The sequence below is a fragment of the Coptis chinensis genome, chromosome 9 (genome assembly GCF_015680905.1).
Source record: "Coptis chinensis isolate HL-2020 chromosome 9, ASM1568090v1, whole genome shotgun sequence".
Taxonomy (NCBI): Eukaryota; Viridiplantae; Streptophyta; class Magnoliopsida; order Ranunculales; family Ranunculaceae; genus Coptis; species Coptis chinensis.
The window spans coordinates 69,271,891-69,278,120 of record NC_141464.1 but is presented as its reverse complement, the minus strand read 5'-3'; the positions used below and the strand labels follow the sequence as shown (position 1 = coordinate 69,278,120).

The following is a 6,230-nucleotide window of genomic DNA, read 5'->3' as shown; positions in this document are numbered from 1 at the left end:
CAAAATTAAAAAGATGAGTTTAAAGGCAAGTATATATGCAATTTTTTATTGATACCAAGTAAATTTTTTTTAGAAATTTATATTAATGCATTTTTATTTCTACAATCCAGGGCAATAGTTGGGATGAAATTAAAGAAGAATTAGAGAAAAACACTGGAAAGACATACATCTTCAAAGTTGTGATAAATGAGTACAGTATGCATGAAATCTATCCAACATTCAGTGTAAACAATATCTTGGAAGAAAAAATGGATAAGAAAAACATAGAAGAAACCCGACACAAATGGACATTCAAATTATCGAACAGGTATTTATCTTTTAAACTAACTTCCCTTACAACCATTGGTCAAATATTTTCATATTTAAATTTGTACATGCCAAAAATACAGGAAAATGGAGCAAATAAAAAGAAAAATAAAAACAAGAATCCTATAGATGAGGTCTCTCCAACCAAAAAAAAATCGAAAAACTCCATAATCAAAGGTATTGTGTTCAAAATATTATTTAAACAATTTGATGTAACTTTTAAATTACAAAATAACTTACTTTGAAAAACTTTTCATTCAATATGCAGAACAATGATTTGGAATAGATGCCGATAATTTAGTTTGATGCAGCATGATTCGTAGCCAATATGTTATTCGAATAACGGCCAACAATTCAGTTGGAAGATATTAGATTGTTTTCGTATGTATGACTTTCTTCAATGAACAATGGAGAAAATAAGTTGACATTTGAATTTTCTTAATAATTCTGTTTTTACATGTCCTTTACGAGTTAATTTGGTTTTTCTTCATTATGTGAATGGTATTATGATTTCAAACTTAAAATGGTGCAACTAAAAACTAATGAAATGGTAAAGCACAAACACGGCGCAAATGCAAAGATTGGCATTTTGTGCTGATTTTCCTTGACCACTAAACATCATCCATAATTACATCCCATAGAATGCGTCTACCTCAACGTCGGGCAGCTTAGCATCCTTAACACGTTGCTTCCGCGGTGTCAATGACTTCGATATGTCGGTCTCCTCTGCTATCCGGGTGGTCAATGCAGATTTCATTTCCTTGAGTTTGATCTCAAATATTTTCTTCTCATTGTATTCGACCAACCCGGTCGGGCCTTCCTTCTTTGAATAGAAATAGACATAACGCAACATAAAGCACAATTAAAACTCGGTAAATCCAATACCACTACAACATCACATGAATAAATTACTCCATACACTTATTAATTTTTCATCTCATTGGCTATTCCCTAATTTCATCATTTTAGGCATATAAATGGTATTCGAAATGCACTACGAAAACAAAGATATGCTTTAATCTTGAAAAGGAACACTCACGTGAAATGCTCGGAGAAACCTTCGTGAGAGCTTTGGAAAGAAAAAAATCAAGGAGATTGTCCTCCATCTTACCCCACTTCGAGTGTAATCAAATCATCAACACCGTTATCAATCGGTACTCCTTGAAGAAGTCCGTTATGAATGTAAACACTAGCCCCTTTCCCCAAGATTATCCTCGGTGGCGGTTGCATAACTGTCTCCGGGAAGTCCGCATAACTTCTGGGAGAATGTAAGGGCTGTGAAAATAGCAAGCTTCTTTCTTTCATTCTCTTCAAAAAGCTCCAATGACTGTAGGAATCATCGCATAACATTTTCGAGATTCTTTATGAGGAAAGGCCTCCTGCGCAAGATCTTCTGTAAGTAAAGAACAGAAGGAAAAATAGCTTCACGTGTTGGCTCACAATCTATGACAGAATAGGTATGTCGCTCCCCCTCATCAGATTTTGTTGTGCCAGGCTGTGTTCGGCCTCCTATGAAAACCACCTGCAGTTTCAAAACCATTAGATCCTAATACCACAATAACAATAAGAAACCATCAGCCCTTTAATAAAATTGCAAGATAATAGAACAACATGTCCCCTGTGCTAATATGAGATCAAATAAATACTTAAGAGTCTTTTCTACTCTGTAAATATACCTCTTACTTGACCTAGCAAGTAGGTAGGATTACACAATCAAGACTACAAAGAGCTTCTATATAAAAGGACAAGAAAAAAGGCTTGACTGTTTTTGTAGATATCTCAAAGAGGTGACATATCTACAGTGCTCATATAGAAAGCGCTTACACCTGATTTTCTTAATTACCTTTTCTATTTATAAACTTTGTGTTTTCCAGAAATAATCAGTGCCTGACCTTATGAACCAGATATATCTGGACCACTACATCTGCAAATGCGGCAGGGTCCAGAGGAGCTGCTATATTCCGTTTGCGGGTCTTGATCCGCGTGCCACTAAATATACAGGAAAAAAAACACAGCAAATCATTACCTAATTTGAAGTTGCAGTTAATTAAAAGGATCCAGTAGAACTTGAGAAAATTCCAAGCATTTTGACACCTCAAAATCTTATGCAAGTCTCATTTCCTTTTCCCAAGGAGGGAAAGGGTGCTGAACTGATTTTAGCTAATTGAAAAAACAAATTATAAGGGAGTTAGAAGTGCTCTGGGTGATGAGGCTAAAAGCATGAGTAGGAACTAAATGGTATCCTCTACAGCTAAAAACTGAGTGGAAATAAGAAATCTACAGAAACATACCCGAGAGTGGGTCTCTCCTTCGAGCTGCAAAAAAAAAAGATAACATAGAATCCATAAGTAAAACAGACTTTGAATATCTCAAAAGTTTCATGCATAAAAAAGAAATCCCATAAAACAACATTTAAGATCTAATATTGACCTCAATATCGATATCGATCAATATATCGGTGTACCCAAAAACCGATATATATCGGATATATTGGATATATCTATTTTTTTGGTGACCATTCCAAACTATTTAAAATATCAAAAATATCGGATATATCGGACATATAATATCGGAAATATCGGAAATATATTAGAAATATCGGATTTATATTAAAAAATGGTCAAAAAGTCAACCGATATATATCGTAAATATCGGATATATCGATTATATCGGCGATATAAAGTTTTATATCGGAAATTCTGATATATATCGGAAAAAAAATAGTTCTATATTCAGTGGATATATGTCGGAAATATCGATATCGGTGTACCAAAATACCGATATATATCGGCGATATATCAAATATATCGGCGATATTTTGGTCCATGCTTAAACAGATGGCATTACTAGATATCATGGCATACTAAAATCTTTAATTAATCCCAAAATATGTCATTACTAGATAGCATGTCATACTAAAATTAGAAGCATTAATTACAATTTTCAATTCAAAGCACTGAAGAGTGACCAACAAAAACACAAACATTTTAATACAGAAGATCACACTTTAACCTCAAAATAGTCCCATTAGATCATAACACTATCTAATAGTACAATAACATGGACGGTACATTATACTTATCCAAGATTATTCTAAAGCTAGCCTAGATTATTCTAAAGACTTGACACTGGATTCCAAACACCATACCAAGACCCAATTGATCAAGCAACATCAAATCAAATCACTAGAACTGACCACACTTACAAACCTCAGATTTCAATAACATGCATGTAAAGTGTATTGAACATTATCCTATAATAAATAATGTTCTAAACAAGAAAAGAGAAGTGGATTGAACATTATCACTCTCAATCTCAGAACACTTGAGACCAGCCAACAAGAAATGATTCTAAACACGATACCATAAACCCAAATTGATCCCAATATTAAGTAGTAATGATGTAATAGCATTAATTACTTTAGATATTTTTGTATATCACAAGAATGTATTATCTTACACGGACGTTTCATAAAGTGTGTATTAAATTTGTACCCGAACTTCACTGCCTGAGGAAGATACCAATGTGATTTGTTTTAATCTCCTGGACTACCAAGGAAGACCAAATTAAAAGGAAACCTATTGTTAAGGCATATGCATTTTGTTAAGTGGGTTTCAATGGTTACAAATACGTATCCTGCAACCATAGAAGTTTAAACTGAGGGGTTGGGGAAAGACATTGCTCGAGCTACACAGTTCAAACAATACTCAGAGGAATCACAACACAGGAAACGGAAACAGCTCAATATGAGAAGAAATAGCATAGTTATATCATAAAAAAAAAATATAGGTAACATTCGAAACTGACACCTCACAAACGGTTTCATCAGTTTTTTACCACCTCTCAGAAAAACGATGCTTACAGTTCTCATGAAGATAAGCAATTCCACGAGCTAAACAAGCAGCAACTTTAGACGTGGTTCACCATTCCATAACAGGCCTCCCCTAGCCTGAAAAATGTGAATGACAAAATTAACAGAAAAGCTAAAGATACAATTCTTCAGAACACATCCACATAATCCGATACATATCTTAACAAGAAGATTCGAGCAATTTAGTTGAAAGGAAGCTGCGTGGGAAAAAGAGGTAGCAATTCAAATTTGAATTGAATTTTAGATTCAATACCCGCAATTTGTTCGGCCCAGGCCCAACAGTAATAGTATACTTATGGGTTTCTAAACCCAATAGCTTCTACCTAATTAAAAAATATATATCTAATTTAAAATAAGGTGATTTAGCTTTAGGTCGTCCCAATAATATGGATATTTGCATTGGACCCAAAGTTTTACGTTTCTTAGCTTTAGGTAACCCTATCGTTAGTTAACGATTCATTTACCAAGTTTGACCGTCTATTGTGGTGTGTCTGGTGTTATGCCCTTTCAAAATGCAACAACTACCCCTCACACGTTTTGCACGTGCCCACACCATAAAACTCAAAAACAAAATTACAAAATACCCGACACGTGTCATAATCCATGCTCCTAATAGAGTGGAGGCTGCAAAAAAGGAGAAGCTCGCTGTTCCAAAATATCAAAATTTAAGAGATATACAAAACTAAAAACCTAGGAAAAGTGAACTTCCAATCACTTAGTAAAACATAATCTATTAACCTAAAAAAAACAATTTAACTACACATATCCAAAAACCAGGTAGCCTATTTTCTTTCTCTTCTCTATTATTTACAATTATTTATTGACTTCATTTTATTATGTATATTGCAGATAATGGCGTATGAAAATTACAGCTTATGTAAAAAAAAATGCTAAAGGAAATTCTAGAAACAGGACTTAACATTCAACAAGATCCAAATCTACAACACGTAATTAGAGAGCGTGCGATTCAAAAGCACTGTGACATTAAAGGTACCAAAAGACTTATTCTTTAACAGTGAAGACGTCATAGTTAAAGAAATTGATGGAAGCCCAACATATTATGTTGCAAAAGCAGAGGATTCAGCAGCTTTTCACGCAATACAGTTTATAAAGGATGAACGTACTATGGAAATTGAAGACTTCAATTTCAAAGAACTTATGAAGAAAAGAATAGAAGTTGAAGAGAAACAGAATCGACTCGATATCCTCAAAAATATTATGCTAGATTGTTTGGTTGATGATAAACACAACAAAGATAAAATATATTATCTTGAAGAAAAAATTAAATGAATGAAAGGCATGTAGAGTTCCATAATAAAGAAAAGAAAACCATGAGGATTAGTACTTTAATACCAAAACTTTATTATGTTGGTTACATAGTATTTTTTTAATGGATATCGAAAAAAAATATAAGTCATTTGTCACCTTTGGAGTAGGTATTCGTATCATAGCATTGTTTTGTTTGCTGACCTTCTAAAAGAAGTGAGTAATTGTAAATAAGTGGATGCACTGAACATTCAACAATGTAAATACTGGACAGTGTCTTCCAAATATTAATAAGATAGTGAGTTCCTCCTTCAGTATCAAAGGAAGCTATTGCCCTGTCACCCAAGCTAAAAACAAAAATTGCTAAGCAGGTTGACCCGTATGAATTATAAATAAACAATTTTTTTTTTTTATATATTAGAGGCACCACTTTGAGCTTTTGTTCCTTTATTGATACGACTTGATAGTAAAGATTTTAGTTACATAAGTGTAGTAGAAGTATATGAATAGTTTTTCATCCGTGATTCCCAATATCACATCAGTAGAAACAACTCCTATAACACTAGAAACTATTGGTGGATTCCAAAGGTTACCCATGGTGAAGCCTCCACTTGATATTCTTTATTAAGTGGTATATATGCAACTAGAAAGTTAATTTCCTTAATTGCACAACTCTGCCTAATTAATAAGATGGTTAGTAGATAAACCAATAGCTTTTCAAGTGGTGGTAGGAGTTACCAACACTTTGGCATGCCATGGTTGTTGATGTACGTGCAAATTGCATTGT

The 6,230-nt window shown here is 33.6% G+C and overlaps 1 pseudogene; it reads right to left on the bottom strand.

Moving 5' to 3' along the window:
* Positions 1 to 845: 845 nt before the first annotated feature.
* On the bottom strand, positions 846 to 2,724 carry LOC147477660 (uncharacterized; annotated as a pseudogene).
* Positions 2,725 to 6,230: the final 3,506 nt, after the last annotated feature.